This window comes from Pantherophis guttatus, chromosome 1, assembly GCF_059756535.1.
Source record: "Pantherophis guttatus breed Tessera chromosome 1, ASM5975653v1, whole genome shotgun sequence".
Taxonomy (NCBI): Eukaryota; Metazoa; Chordata; class Lepidosauria; order Squamata; family Colubridae; genus Pantherophis; species Pantherophis guttatus.
The window spans coordinates 29,485,457-29,501,136 of record NC_142063.1 but is presented as its reverse complement, the minus strand read 5'-3'; the positions used below and the strand labels follow the sequence as shown (position 1 = coordinate 29,501,136).

The window sequence follows — 15,680 nt, the reverse complement described above, 5'->3', positions numbered from 1 at the left end:
CGAAATAGGTTTATCAACTTTCGCCAAATGTGGGGTGTCCTAATGTGGGATATGATAGATAATATGGCCTATATTGTTGAAAATTAAACTAACACAAGATAGCGTTGAGGATATGGAGAGTAGACTAGGTTAGGAAACTCCTTATTGGAGCAGATGTATTGCTTATAAAAGTTTATATCCCACCCTGCATTTCTGATTTACAATTCTACAATAGTTGCAATTGAAATTGGCACAGCAGCGCCCAAAATTCAAAGGCACCAGTGCTGACAGCTCAGTTATTTGGTGGGCACCAGGTTGGGGAACTCTGATTCAAGGCTTTCTGTCATTCTAAGGAGCAAGGGCTTTCAGAGATTCTCCAACCTCATCAGCAGTGGTGGGTTGCCCCTGGTTCGGACCGGTTTGCAAGAACTGGTAGTAAAACCGGCAGGAGGCTCTGCCCACTGCCCCGGATGTTGTCATCGGCGACCTGTGCATGTGCAGAAGCAAGGTGTGTGCGTGAACGTAGCGTGCATGCGTGCGATCCCATTGTGAACCGGTAGTAAAGGTAAGTAGAACCCACCCCTGCTCATCAGACTGGAATATTTGCTGTTGTTTCGTTGGTTCCTAAGTTAGACCCATTTAAAGAGGCCCAGGAAACATTTTCTGGCCTGGGTGATTCCCTTTTTAACTCTTCTTAGTGGTACAATGAACGGTTGTGGGAACTAGGTATGTCTAGTCTAATAAAGAAAAGGACTAGGGGCGACATGATAGCAGTCTTTCAAAACTTGAGGGATTGTTACAGAGAAGAGAGGGCCGACCTAGTCTCCAAGCATCTGAGGGCAGGGCACGCAGTAAGGGTGGAAGATTAATAAAGACAGAGGCAACCTAGAATTAAGGAGAAATTTCCTGACAGAACAATTAATCAATGGAATGCCTTGCCTCCAGAAATTGTGGATACTCTTTCACCGGAGGTTTTCAAGAAGTTGGAATGGTACAGGGTCTCCTGCTCAAGCAGGGAATAGATCTAGAAGACCTCCAAGGTCCTTCCAACTGTTATTTTATGTTCTTCATTATTTTGGTTATTGAGGTCCACTGAAGGCATGCCACAGGTGGACAAGGCCACACATTTTCAGCTTTCAAAGATAGTGTTAAGACTTTAAAGGTGTGGATTGAAATGTTTTACCTCAATAATTTGTCATTTCCAGCATTATTTTTGCTGAAAGAAAAAAAAATGTTAAATCTCCCATCAAATCTGGTCTTTTTGTTACAAATTATGCAACTTTGCCCTGATTTGGAGCTTTTTCTGTGGGCTAAAAAATGGGATTGGTTGCCCACCTCTGCTTTAGGAGAAGCAGCTGTTCAGTTCTACAGTTTCTACAGAGACTCCAGATAAGATGCGCTGATATTTCCATATTCTCACGAGCTAAGAATGGGAGAAAAAATAGTATTGTTCACATCTGAATGTATCTAGATTCTCACTTTTTAATTGGTAAGCAAATAGAAAGTCTATCATTGTATAAAACTTATACTTTTCAAAAATTTTACAATGCAATTTGCCAATTAAAAATAATGGGCATGTGAAAAAGACTGCAGAAAAATACACAGAATCATGGCATGTGAATTGGGCAAAACTGAAACAACAATTGGTATGTTTGCAGAAATGTAAAAAAAAAAAAAGTCTATCAACTTATATTCAATTTGTCCATGCCCATATGCCTTTGAGAATTTTTGGCTTTGATGGAAAAATGAGAAACTGTAAGAAACCACAACTGACACGGCAGGGCAGAAAATCTTATTTTGCAACCTTGAGCTGCTGTGGTAAATGCCATCAATTAATACAAAACAATTGTTTTGCTAAAACACCCTAAAGAATCTTGTTCTGTTTTCATTCTCATTTGCTATCAGCTTCCTGATAACCTCTAATACCTTGGGGAGTCATTTAAAATAGCCATCAATGCAGTAGTCAATATGGCTGCTAATAAAAATAATAATGTAAAATGCTCTTATTTTAGGCTGCTGTCATCGTTTCTGCCATATCGCAAAGAAAATCTCTATATTTGATCTAAAACAATTTAAGAAGAAAGAAAGAATAGAAATAACCGCATATAATTTGAAATGAGCACTTTGGGATCAGATTTAAATCCTATTTATCTAAGAAGTGGACATGAAAGAACTTTTGAAATTCTCCCCAAATCTACAGGCAGAGAAATTGGATAGATTTCCCCAAATGTCTTCAGGGAGGAAGGACAGTGTGCTAATATTTTGTCATGGGTGGGATTTCCTCTGTGTGGAGATACTAGCAGCATAGTGGGAAAAAATGCATGGAGGAGTTTTCTCTCTTTAGAGGTATGGGAAGACAGAAAGCTCGGAGAGATAAATACACAATGAAAGAGAGGACATCTTCCTACACCCCTTGGCCACCCTGTAATAAATTATGTAGAAGACGACTGTATTCCATCCATGAGAATTTCACCAATATCCTCTTGTTTTTTGTAAACTTTACAGCAATTGTATTTCATCATACTGGTTGAAATATAAAGGAAACATTCTCTGCCCAACGTTAATTCTACCATCCCATTTCCTGCATTAATCAGCTGATGCATTTGGACAGCTTACAAGCAGGTAAAATGTAAGGGCTCTTCTGAATCCCAGTTTACTTCCAGTGACTTCAGAGTCACATGCATATAGTTTCCTTGGCAACAACATGTAAGTAGTTTGGCAAGGCCTTCTTCCAGCTTGTTTTTTCAACTTCTCAGTCTAGCCTACATCCCTGAGATTTGTCTGCATCCTGTCCAAGTATTAAGAAGGTCTGAGTCTGTGTAGCCTTTTGAGATCAGCTAAGGTCAGCCAGAAGTAGGACATCAAGGCAATAGCCTTTTGTTGGACTGTTCCTGAACAGTCTAAAATCATTGAGAAAACTGTCACATAGGAATTCTTCTCTGGTCTTCTTAAAGCTAATGAAGACAGTGGCCATCACTCAATTCGGTGGCAGAAAAATCTCAGTCAATCCTGAACAGCCCTGCAGGGAACAAAAAGATGTGACCTATTTATTAAAGAAGTCTAATCCCAGCCTTTCCTTCTAGAAGCTTGTTCCATTTCAAATTCTTGGATCAGAGTAGCTATCTTTGAGAACTTCTGTGAGTGTAAGAGATTCCATGAAGGACAATGTCTGAAATGAATGGTTGGCAAAATATTCCAAAGCCAAAATATGCTGATCCTGAAACATCCTTTAACGATTTTAGAAGTGTTCCAATCTCAAAATGAATGGTTCCGACCACCAATTTTAATTCCATTCCAAGGTCAAAACATTTCAGTAAACTTAGAATAACAGCAGAACAGTTTCAGTGAGGTCAGAACTGTCTGATCAGAATGGGATGTTTCTGAGGTTGGACTATTTTGACTTTAAAACATTTGCATGTCCCTAACTGAAAACTGGCAGTCTGTTCATAGTGCACACACACACATAAAATAATGTATTCCGCTGGCAAGACATTTGCAAAACCATTAAAGGTTTTATTTCTGTCCCACCTACTGAGAACCTGTGGTTAATTGGACCCCGTCGGAGTTTGGATTAATAATAATACAAGAATTCCATTGAAATCTGAAGCTCAACCCTCAACCCAATGGAGGTGGCTGGTGGAATTCATCCTGCAATTTTTGCAGATGCCCGAGATTGACATGTGATCGTCTGGCCTGAGGGGATTAATCAACAGGGATCTTGGTTGGTGCTTGTGAGTTAAATTAGAATCCCCTTCTTTTATTTCCAAGCCAGAGACTCTTTTATCAATTGCACCTTAGTAAGACTGAAATATCCAGGTGATTATTTGTGCAGAAGCAAAATGTCAGACCCATTTCTTAATTTCTGGGTACATATTAAGGGACGTCTCTGGGCAGCCCATTCCTTCTGTAGCAGCAGCTTCACCTTTCCATGGGTGATTTTTGAAAAGGACCAGATGTTCCCCCTTTAGCTCTTATTGGCTCTAATCTCCTTTTTATTCTTTGATCCTAACCCCACTTAAAAGAAACCCCATATTTAGGTCCTCTTGGGTGGTCCTCAGAGACAGCTTAGCTAATTCCAAACCCTTGTTACTGCTTTCCTAACCCACGAGGCTGGCTGTTCAAGGAAAAGAGTTAACTCTACCTTACCCTACAAAATCAGTAATTTCTGTTGCGGGGGGGGGAGAGCATCTTGACAGTGGGTGCTGATTGGTTTTCATATGACTTATTCTTGGAAAGATTTTCCTCCATTTTGCTATTTCAGGTAAAAAATAACCATTTGGTTGGATAAATATATTAAATGCCTTTTAACTGCTCAGTTGGCTCAATTTTTTTCCTTTAGAGATCATACAGGAGAAAAGGATGCTATTCATTATAGCAATAGCAATAGCACTTAAGACTTATATACCGCTCCATAGTACTTTACAGCACTTTCTAAATGGTTTACAAATGTCAGCATATTGCCCCCAACAATCTGGATCCTCATTTTACCAACCTCAGAAGGATGGAAGGCTGAGTCAACCTTGAGCCTATCAAGATTGAACTCTAGACTATGGGCAGAGTTAGTCTGTAATACTGCATTCTAACCACTGCGCCACTAGGGTTCTTGAATTATATTCTCAATAAGATTTTATTACAACAAAGACATTGCAAAACTCAGATGAGAAATGGTCAACAATTCCTTTAAGAGCAACAATTCCAAAAATATTAATGGAAAAATGATTAGTTTCATCTCAAGCCTAATATTTTTAAGCAGGGTCAAGTTAATGAGACTCAGGAAAGCTCATGACTCATCTTGTTTCTTTGTTTGGGTTTCTTTGCTTCTGTTTTAATCCAGCTAAATTTTGAACACAGCCATTTTTTTTCCTGAAAATGAATGACAAATTGGCAAATTAAAGAACTGTCCCTTGGCACATTTTTTATCTCAAAGACTGCTTTGATAAAAATGAATACGTGTTTCTCAAATAGCTGGTTCCTCCCACCACCCACTGCTGAAAAAGCCCACCACTGATATGTCCCCCCAAAAAGAAATCCTTCAAATCTCAGCTGCAGGCAAAGGGTTCAGAAAAAGCTGCAGATATCCTAAAAAGTGGAGGTGACCACATTTAAAGCAGGGAAATTTGGGTTCATCCGTCATTGCTTTTCTATCTCCGTATCCTCTGACAACTCTAACAGCCCATGGCTATCATGGCCACCAGGATCGTATAAAAAAAAAGAACATTCCCAGAGGGTTGGTTTGCATAAAATTAGCATATGGGAGATGGTTTAAGTTAGAAGCAACAAGAAATACATCTATCAGTAAGGAAGGCTGACCATAAAATATCATGCTTGGATTGCTGCTTATTCTGCAGTGCAAATGCAGCTTTAATAGTTGTTATTAAATTTGCATGGCTGTACACCTCACTATGCAAAGCAACTCCTGTTGGGTTACTGTGAAATCATAAATATAACAATATTAAAATTAACAGGATTAGATTTTTAAAAATCCAGCAAGAACAAGAATGATACAGTGGTGGCATCTTCCCTATTAGTCCACGAGCGACCTCCAAATACAGAGTATCCCCATCAGGACCCCAAGACCACCAGTAGAGCCAGATTTTAATCCCCTCCTGGAAGGCCAAATGGGACTCCTTGTCCGATGAAGTCCATAGCATGCCCCATTTGCCAGATTGAATGGGGTAGTTGGTCAGTTCCATTTAATGCAAGATAGTTCCTCAGACTTCCTCAGAAAGGGACATGGTGGCTCAGTGGCTAAGATGCTGAGCTTGTTGATCAGAAGGTCGGCAGTTCAGCAGTTTGAATCCCTAGTGCCGCATAATGGGGTGAGCTCCCGTTACTTGTCCCAGCTTCTGCCAACCTAGCAGTTCGAAAGGACGTAAAAAATGCAAGTAGAAAAATAGGGACCACTTTGGTGGGAAGGTAACAGCGTTCCATGCACCCTTGGCATTTAGTCATGCCGGCCACATGACCACAGAGATCGTCTTCGGACAGTGCTGGCTCTTCAGCTTTGAAACAGAGATGAGCATCGCCCCCTAGAGCTGGAAACGACTAGTACGCATGGGTGAGGGAACCTTTACCTTTACTAGTTCCTCAGAACCTGGTTCCATGCCAAGAAAGGCTTTAAAAGTAATAACCAACACCTTGAATTGGACTTTGAAGCAAACCAGCAACCAGTGCAGCTTGAGCAACAGCAGTGTTACATGAGCCACCCTAAGAGCATCCAAAATTGTCCACACTCTTACATTCTGTACCAGTTGGAGCTTTGGAATATTCTTCAAGGGTAGCCCCCGTATAGAACACATAGAAGTAAATTACTGTTAATAGATAAGACCAGCTTGGTCAGAACACCTTTTCAAACAGAAGATGCTGTTCTCTTAACACAAAGGATCATGGCAGTCCTACTCTAGCTCCAATAGCAGATGTGCCATCAAATCCTGGATCTTTTTGATCTCTCTTTATTATTTCTACCAATCTCATGTCAACAGGAGCAAAGAAAGAAGCAGAAATTGTGGGTCCAGCCTCCCAACTGGCCTATCGCTCTTTCCGTTGAGGCAGTGGCAGGCATGAAATTGCTTGAATGTGGGAGATTCCTTGGGCACGTGGTTACTTTTGGTGGTTTTTGCTAGTCTCTCCCAATGTGGTGCGTAGATAAACCAAAGTCTCTTTTAAAATATTGTCGACAGCAAGACTGTTCCCTACATGAGTTTGAATTGGGAGTTGGTGATCATTAGAAATGTTTGACTTGCAGCCTGCAGTCCGACATAGCTATAACTACATACAACATAGCAAAACTAGCAGTAATCATCTCATACGATCTAAGCCCCAGAGCTCACTGTAACAGCATTGCCAAAAAGGCATTAAGAGTTGTTAACCTAATTTTGCAAAGCTTCTTCTCTGGTAACACTGTACTGCTAACTAGGGCATACAAAACCTTTCCCAGAGCAATTCTCAAATTCAGCTCATCTGCCTGGAATCCACGCTGTATATCGGACATTAATACAATTGAGCGGGTCCAGAGGTATTTCACGAGAAGAGTACTCCACTCCTCTGCTCACAATAGAATCCCTTATGCCACCAGGATTGAAATTTTGGGCTTGGACAACCGTGAACTACACCGCCTATGGTCTGACCTAAGCATAGTACACAAAATTGTCTGCTACAACATCCTTCCTGTCAACGACTACTTCAGCTTCAACCGTAATAATACACGAGCACACAATAGATACAAACTCAATGTAAACTGCTCCAAACCAGATTGCAGAAAATACAACTTCAGCAATAGAGTGGTCAATGCCTGGAATGCTCTACCTGACTCCTTTGTTACTTCCTCAAACCACCGTAGCTTCAACCTTAAACTGTCTACTGTGGACCTCACACCATTCCTAAGAGGTTTGTAAAGAGGGCATGCCTAAGTGCACCAGCATGCCTACCGTCCCTGTCCTACTGTCCCCATTTATTTGTACTCATTTCATGTGCTCCTGTCCATGTTTATACTTATACCTGCTATCTTGTACATGTTTGACTAACTAACTAACTAACTAACTAACTAATTAAATAAAAATAAATAAATAAAATAGCTATTATTCTTAGGTATCCTTCAACCTCCGCATCACATTAGCAGACCCTTCTGTTTCTTTCTTCCATTTATTTACAAAGAATATTCATATTCTGTAAATCCCTGGATATTTTCCCCCTTGATTATTTTGGCACAGCGTGCTCGGAAGATATTTGCTTTGTTTTACAGTGAGCTCTTCTCTTCCCTGGAAAGGGAGAGCACCAGAAAAAACAAAGGATGGCTGGAGTATTTGTTAATATAAGTCTATTCTCCTCAAATATTTATACGGATTCATATGAAGAAGATTAAATGCTTGCAGAATTCAACATACACACATACGCACACATGCAGGCATATGCTTGACTCAGAAGGGGGGCTCTTGAGAATTGCCTTAGCAAATGTGTTGAATTTGAACACACACAAAAAAGGGGGAGGGAGGGAGCAGAGGGAAAGAAGAGAAAGCAACTTCTGGCCTTTGGTGAACTTGCTTTGTGTTGTGGACGCCAAAAATTTCATTTCAGCATGACCTTAGAAGAATAGTGATACTTTTAGCATTTCCTGGTATTTGGAAGGAAGGAATGTTTTTATTTGAATGCAGATGTCATTTGGTTTATATGAAGGATTTGGTAACATGTCTATGCCAGTTCTACACTTATCCCAAATTTCCTGCGACAGAGGGAGAACATATGTTAGGTCTCCCTGTTTGCTTGGGGGGGGGGGAGGGGAGGAAAGGGGGAGGGGAGAAAAAGATTCAGTCCTCCAGAAGCCTCTACTCTAAACATTGTGACTTTGTACAATTTACAAAATGTTTCATCTCCATTAAACAATAAACCCCTTGACCCCCCTGGCTCAGTTTCAAGATTTTGCTATTTGAGAAGGTACTTGTATAATAGATGGGGAGTATAAATGGAAGGGTTGAAAGGTTAAGGAAAACTGTTTAATTATTTCTCCGCTGCATAAGCTGCAAGACAGTGGCGTTACATGCTTGCCTCCCCCTGTCTCTCTCCCCCTCAGCATTCTTCTTCTTCTTCCTCCTCCTCCTCCTCCTCCTCCTCCTCCTCCTCCTCCCAGGATGGTTATGTGGAAGGAATCCACGCAGCAAAGGCGGAAGGCAGGTTGCTCACCAAAGCTTCCAGCTGTGTTTATGGACAAATAGTCTCTCCATACTCTTCCGCCTCAGAATTTTTGAGTTCCCTGGGCCTTCTACTCCCTGCCAGGGAAGAATCTGTGCCAATCCTACGGCATCTGTTCTGTCAAAAGAAAGAAAGAAAAATCTTTGATTTGCTACCCTGCTCTTGCTTGCTTCCCAGCTGCAGTGTTCTATGGTCTTTTCCTGTTTTTTTTTGGTTTTTTGTTTTAGGAAACCCTTGGCTGAATTTTATTTTTCCAACATCCCCGCCTGTTACCGAGGATGCTGTGCACTCATCCTAACGGCAACAGGAGCACCTTCTCTTCCTTTGTGTCAGAGAAGAAGAGGGAAATGCTTTCTTTCAAAGGGAAACTATTCACTCTTGTTTCTGGTTCTTTGAAATTATCTTGGGCAGTGGCTGTCAATCAGAGGTAGAGGTATCTCAGGTAGGACTCAGAAGTAGCTTAGCTGGGATAGAGAAGAGGTCATTAAAACTGTAACTTACTCTAAATCAGGGATATCCTACTTAGGCAACTTGGACTGCAAGGCCATCAAACCGGTCAATCCTAGAGGAGATCAACCCTGACTGCTCTTTAGAAGGCCAGATCCTGAAGATGAAACTCAAATACTTTGGCCACCTAATGAGAAGGAAGGACTCACTGGAGAAGAGCCTAATGCTGGGAAAAATTGAAGGCAAAAGAAGAAGGGGGCGACAGAGAATGAGGTGGCTGGATGGAGTCATTGAAGCAGTCGGCATGAGCTTAAATGGACTCCAGAGGGTGGTAGAGGACAGGAAGGCCTGGAGGAATGTTGTCCATGGGATCGTGATGAGTCGGACACAATTTTGCAACTAACAACAACAACAACAAAGCTTGTGGACTTTAACTCCCAGAATTTTCCATCAAACTTCCACCAAAGGAGATGAATCCTCTTGATGCCAATTCCTTCATCCAATTAACAGGATCAAGTTACATTACATTAGCCCATTACATAATGAATGGGCTGAGAAATGGTTAGGTGGAAGGAATCTAAAAAAAGAGGTGGATACGTTTACAGTCATTCTGTTTTGGTTATCATTTAGAGCTGGCTGGGGAATTCTGGAGGTTGAAGTCCAGAAGTTTTAAAGTTGCCAAGGTGAGGCACCCCTGCTCTAAGTGATCCTCTGAATTGGTTGAAAGACCAGGCATCGATTAACCTCTTTTGATGGAAGATATGAATCCTCTCAATACAGAAATCCAAATATAAGTGTCCATAAATATTGGAATCCTAAAACGGCCAATAAAGTGCCATTACTGATAATCTCTTAACTTTAGAAGAATACGGAGGTAAATGCTCATCTGTGCAGTTATTTAAACTGCTGAGGTTTTACTGAAGAAATCTCAGTAGGAAAGGACTTCTCATGCCTCTGAGTTAAGGAAAGCCCCCAAAGCCATCTGAAAGGAAAGTCAAGAGTCACATTTGGGTTTGTAATTCAATCTTAAATGATTATGAAATTTGGGGAAATGGGTGTTTGTGACACTGCTGGGCTCAGCTTCCTCTTCCTGCAGGGAGAGGACATCAGAGGAATAACTTGTAGCTTAAATTGTATGACCCCTCTGTGACCCACGACAAACCCATTCAGGACAATTCAAGTCAGAAGAAAGTGGATGAGCTTCCAGTTATTTGTCGAACCAGAGAAGGAAAAAAATTCCCTTTATGACTTTCAAGCACTCTCTGTGTGTGTGTCTCTCTCCCCTCCGTCTCTCTCCTCGTGCTTCACATTTCACCTTATAGAGGAAGAACAGGGGTAGGTAAAAAGCCAAAACGATTTAGAAACCACAGGTGATGTGATCTGTTAAAAAGAAAAAAAAAGAACCCTAGATTTTGATTCCTGATTGTCTGAAGCAGATGGCAAAGCCATCAGGCAGCTTCCCTGTAGGTGGAAACATTTTGCTGAAGCCATTACCACTTCCCAAGGGTCTTTCTACCTGTCCCAAACGTGTGCAAATCATTTTTCTTGCAGTGGGCTAATTCTGAGAAATAGCAGGAGGGAGATAAGTTGAATACCAGCAAGAGGTGAACGAAGGAAATAACTTGGCCCCTGCCAGCACTGAGATATGCTGGAGTGCAGCTTTGTGGGTATGGGAGATGAGAGCCGCAGTAAGGAATGCTGCAAAGATGGCTGACTGTCACCCACCTCATTTTCCACCTCAGGGATGAATAGAATAGAATAGAATAGAATAGAATAGAATAGAATAGAATAGAATAGAATTTTTTTTATTGTGATTGGACACACAAGGAATTTGTCTTTGGTGCATACGCTCTCAGTGTACATAAAGGAAAAAAAAGGTTCATCAAGAATCATAAGATACAACACTTAATGATAGTCATAGGGTACAAATAAGCAATCAGGAAACAATATCAATATAAATCGTAAGGATACAAGCAACAAAGTTACAGTCATATAGTCATAAGTGGAAGGAGATGGGTGGTGGGAATGATGAGAAAATTAATAGTAGTGCAGACTTAGTAACTAGTTTGACAGTGTTGAGGGAATTATTTGTTTAGTGGAGTGATGGCGTTCGGGAAAAAAACTGTTCTTGTGTCTATTGTGTTCTGTGTGCAGTGGTCTATAGTGTCGTTTTGAGGGTAGGAGTTGAAACAGTTTATGTCCAGGATGCGAGGGGGTCTGTAAATATTTTCACAGCCCTCTTTTTGACTCGTGCAGTATACAGGTCCTCAATGGAAGGCAGTTTGGTAGCAAATGAAGAACTGGGGACAGAAGGCAGAAGAGCAAATGAGAGAGGAAAGGTTGATCTAAAGTGGGGTCCTGAAAAGGGTGATCCAGATGGTGGACACAAACTTATTTTTCTCTCAAGTTTAGTCTTCTCAAAAAAGAGAAAGAAAAAAAAGGAGCAATTTTTGGAAAGTTGAATATCCTTCATTTGAATAGGCCTCCATTGCAGTATGTCCATTAAATAAGGAAAAGCCAGACCAAGAGCTGAAGATGAATGGTTTAAGTTAGGAATGTGTACATCGGTCCAAAAGGGATCTCCGTCAATGTATATTCACTTACTATATCATGCGGTCAGTTTTCTGCAAGTTATTAAAATGAAATAAAATCTGTATGTTTTTACACAGACCTTTCTCTAAGAAAATTCCATTTCCTATGCAACTCTCCCTAATATATTCTGCTTTTAACACAGTTATCCCAATATGATTTATTTTTATATGCCACTTGCTGCTCACAAACACAACTCCTGGGAATCAATGGTTTTCGTCTGCAGCATTCCACAATGCATTCATCATATACTTAATGCATTAATGTCATCTTGGCTAAGAAAGAGGAATATCTTATTGGCAGATTACAATCTGGCAGATTTTGATCTAAAATCTATGCCAGATTTCTTTTACCTCCCTGGGCAAAACAAATTCTTTGCATTCAAAAGGTCCTACCTACTGATGGGCTTCCCAAAGCTCCCTGGGTTTCAATTTTCACAGTAAACAGACAGACACTGGGTTCAATAAGCATTAAGTCTGATTCAGCAGTATGCTTATTTTGTTATGTCTTAGATTCATCCAATGTACTGGGATGCTCAAGAAACTGGAATGACCAGTTGTGGGAACTAGGTATACATTAAGAAAGTATAGTTGAAGAAATATATGACAGCATTCTTCAAGTTGTGGGGTCCTTGGTGCTCTCCAAGATTGGTTGTTTTCTTGAAGACATTTCACTGCCCAACTTGGTAACATCATCAGTGCTAGAAGGGAGTGAGGTTTGCTCTCTGTTTATATATTCTGTATGTGGCTCACCCTGTCAGTGTTGGTAGGAGTGTTATTGGTGGTTCCTAGATTAGGTTGTTGTTTACTGTTTAATTGTTTTTCTGAGTTGGTGATTCCTTGATTGAAGTATGGTTTACTGCTTGATTGTTGGTCTGGTGTTAATCTCTGCTTATCTGGATGTTGATTGCTGAAGAGGAAGTGTTTTAGTCCTTTTTGTTTCCTTTTTAACTTTTTGATTTTCTCTTTTGAATTATATGTAGATGTTGTTTAACTCGATGTGCCTGTTGATGGCTGATTTGTCTGAGTGCCAGGCTTCTAGTACTTCTCTACCGTTTTTGGATTTAGATTGGTCTAGGATGTTTTTCAAGTTCCTAAAAAGATGTCACCATACAAGACCATAGTCTGTCCTTTAACATTCCATGTTGGCGAAGTAGTGGTGCAGTGGTTAGAATGCAGTACTGCAGGCTACTTCTGCTGACTGCCAGCTGCCAGCATTTCAGCAGTTTGATTCTCACTGGCTGGTTGACTCAGCCTTTCATCCTTCTGAGGTCACTAAAATGAGGACCCAGATTGTTAGGAGCAGTATGCTGATTCTGTAAAACCACTTAGAGAGGGCTGTAAAGCACTGTAAAGCAGTATATAAGTCTAAGTGCTATTGCTATTGCTATTCCTGAGTTCATGACCTGAAATATTGATCTTTTATAGGAAAGCAAATTTCAGAAAAAGTGTCCCAATAATTATGGTAGTTCAACCAACTGCTTAAGAACATGTGGGGTCCTCTTTGCTGGGTCTCTCCAAACACAGATTTGGAATATTGATTGAAATAAGAGATCTTTTTGATATGATGTCTTGAACTTAGTTTCTTAAACTCCTTCCATGTATTACTTTCAGTGGGATGAATATTTGAAACTCGTTTTCAAGTGTGGCCTTCTAGACGTTTGTTTGGGATTTTAATTCTCACAATCCCCAGTGTGGACTTTGGCAACACGATGAGGAAGTTCTAGTGCAACTATCATCCCTAAATATTTTACAAAGCATAACTAAAGTTGGATGATTGCAGCAATAAGATTCTGCAAGACTAGAACTATTCCCGGGCAAGCATTTTTAGTTTTGCTAGGTCGTACTGAACTAGTACAAATGTTGAACAAGGGAATATTATTCAACTCTCAAGATGTTTCTGAAATTCTCCTCAACCAAATTTCTTTTCTGTGGTTTGGAATTGCCCATTATCTGATACTATATTCAGAATGCAGCTGACTATTTGGCATCATCTCTTCAATGTTCTAAGTTTTCTTCTTGTTGCTGAATTGTGCACAGAGATTTGAGCACACACCACTTGAAGACACTTGCATCTTTCCTATCCTTCTGCATTGTTATTTCACATGTTCATTGATAAGCACTGCAAAAAGCAATCTTACTGCAATTATATGGTATGGTATGGTATGGTATCTTTGAGTCCTAGTGGACAACCATTTAAATATGAGCCAACAGTGTGCAATAGCTGTCAAAAAAGCCAACACTGTTCTAGGCTGCATAAACAGAGGGATAGAATCAAGATCACGTGAAGTGTTAATACCACTTTATAATGCCTTGGTAAGGCCACACTTGGAATACTGCATCCAGTTTTGGTTGCCATGATATAAAAAAGATGTTGAGACTCTAGAAAGAGTGCAGAGAAGAGCAACAAAGGTGATTAGGGAGGCTAAAACATATGAAGAACCGATGCTGGAACTGGGTATGACTAGTTTAATGAAGAGAAGGACTAGGGGAGACATGATAGCAGTGTTCCAATATCTCAGGGGTTGGCACAAAGAAGAGGGAGTCAAGCTATTCTCCAAAGCACCTGAGGGTAGGACAAGAAGCAATGGGTAGAAACCAATCAAGGAGAGAAGCAACTTAGAACTAAGGAAAAATTTCTTGACAGAACAATTAATCAGTGGAACAACTTGCCTCCAGAAGTTCTGAATGCTCCAACACTGGAAATTTTAAAGAAGATGTTGGATAACCATTTGTCTGAAGTGGTATAGGGTTTCCTGCCTAAGCAGGGGGTTGGACTAGAAGACTTCCAAGGTCCCTTCCAACTCTGTTATTCTATTCTATTTATCAGTAGGCAGATATTCAATTGTCCATTGATCAAATAGGAAGTTGATTTTCCAGTTATTATTACACTGCAACCCACTTGATCTCCCAGTATTGGCTATGTTGGCTGGATCTGACATGGGCTCAGTTTCAACAACAGCCAGAGAATACATTGCCCAGGAAGAACCTTTCCAAAACAGGTTCTCTGAAGACTGCCGTTTTAACCCAGCTTTCAGTTCTCTCCATCTATTTGGAGAGACAAATTTACATGCCAAAATAACCAGGCACAAAGATAGTTTCTTCCCCCATGCCATCACTCTGTTGAACACCTAACTCCCACAGCACTGTCTTATGCCTAAAAATATTTACCCATGTAGTAGCCTATATTGGTATTATCCTTGTCATCTTCTCATTTTTTCCCATCTTCTCACTTTTCTCACCTCTCATCTTTCTACTACATTCTCCTGTTGGCATATTATGATTGATCAATTGTTTGTATCTTAGGATTTATGATAAATGATTGATCACTTTGTTGTTTCTATGTACATTGAGAGCTTTTGCACTGGAGACAAATTCCTTGTGTGTCCAATGACAGTTGGCCAATAAAGAATTCTATTCCATTCCATTCCATTCCATTCCATTCCATTCTATTTATACTTTTTTGCAGTTTTTTCATATCATTAGGCACATTGACAAAACAAATAGAATTTGGGTATGATGGTAAACTAAGCATCTAGATTCTTTCTGTCTCTGGGGCTTTAAGCAATGCATGTTTGCAGGTGCATACCAGTAACATAGAAGAAAAATCTGGATTCAGTCATAAAAGGGAAACATCCAAATTAGGTTCCTTCCAATGTGCATGGTTATAAACAGGGGAAGAGAAAATATCTTAATCCTTTTCAAAATGTGGTTTAAGAGAGTGGAGGGATGAAAAACTAATCTAAGAAACCATATTACATCTTGACAAGTTCTGCTTCACACAGCATGCTAAGACAATGGTTGGGTTCAGAGGTGGGTTTCAGCAGGTTCTGATCAGTTCTGGAGAACCGGTAGCGGAAATTTTGAGTAGTTCGGAGAACCGGTAGTAAAAATTCTGGCTGGCCCCACCCCATCTATTCTCTGCCTCCCAAGTCCCAGCTGATCAGGAGGAAATGGGGATTTTGCAGTAACCTTCCCCTG

At 40.4% G+C, this 15,680-nt stretch overlaps 1 long non-coding RNA gene across 1 annotated transcript; it reads right to left on the bottom strand.

Annotated features, from left to right (window-relative positions):
* Positions 1-2,431: 2,431 nt before the first annotated feature.
* LOC117675014 (uncharacterized) lies at positions 2,432-15,077 on the bottom strand. Its single transcript, XR_004594093.2, has 3 exons — positions 14,871-15,077; positions 8,656-8,781; positions 2,432-2,998 (listed from the first exon to the last, which is right to left on the bottom strand). It is a non-coding gene; the product is annotated as an uncharacterized LOC117675014 (long non-coding RNA).
* Positions 15,078-15,680: the final 603 nt, after the last annotated feature.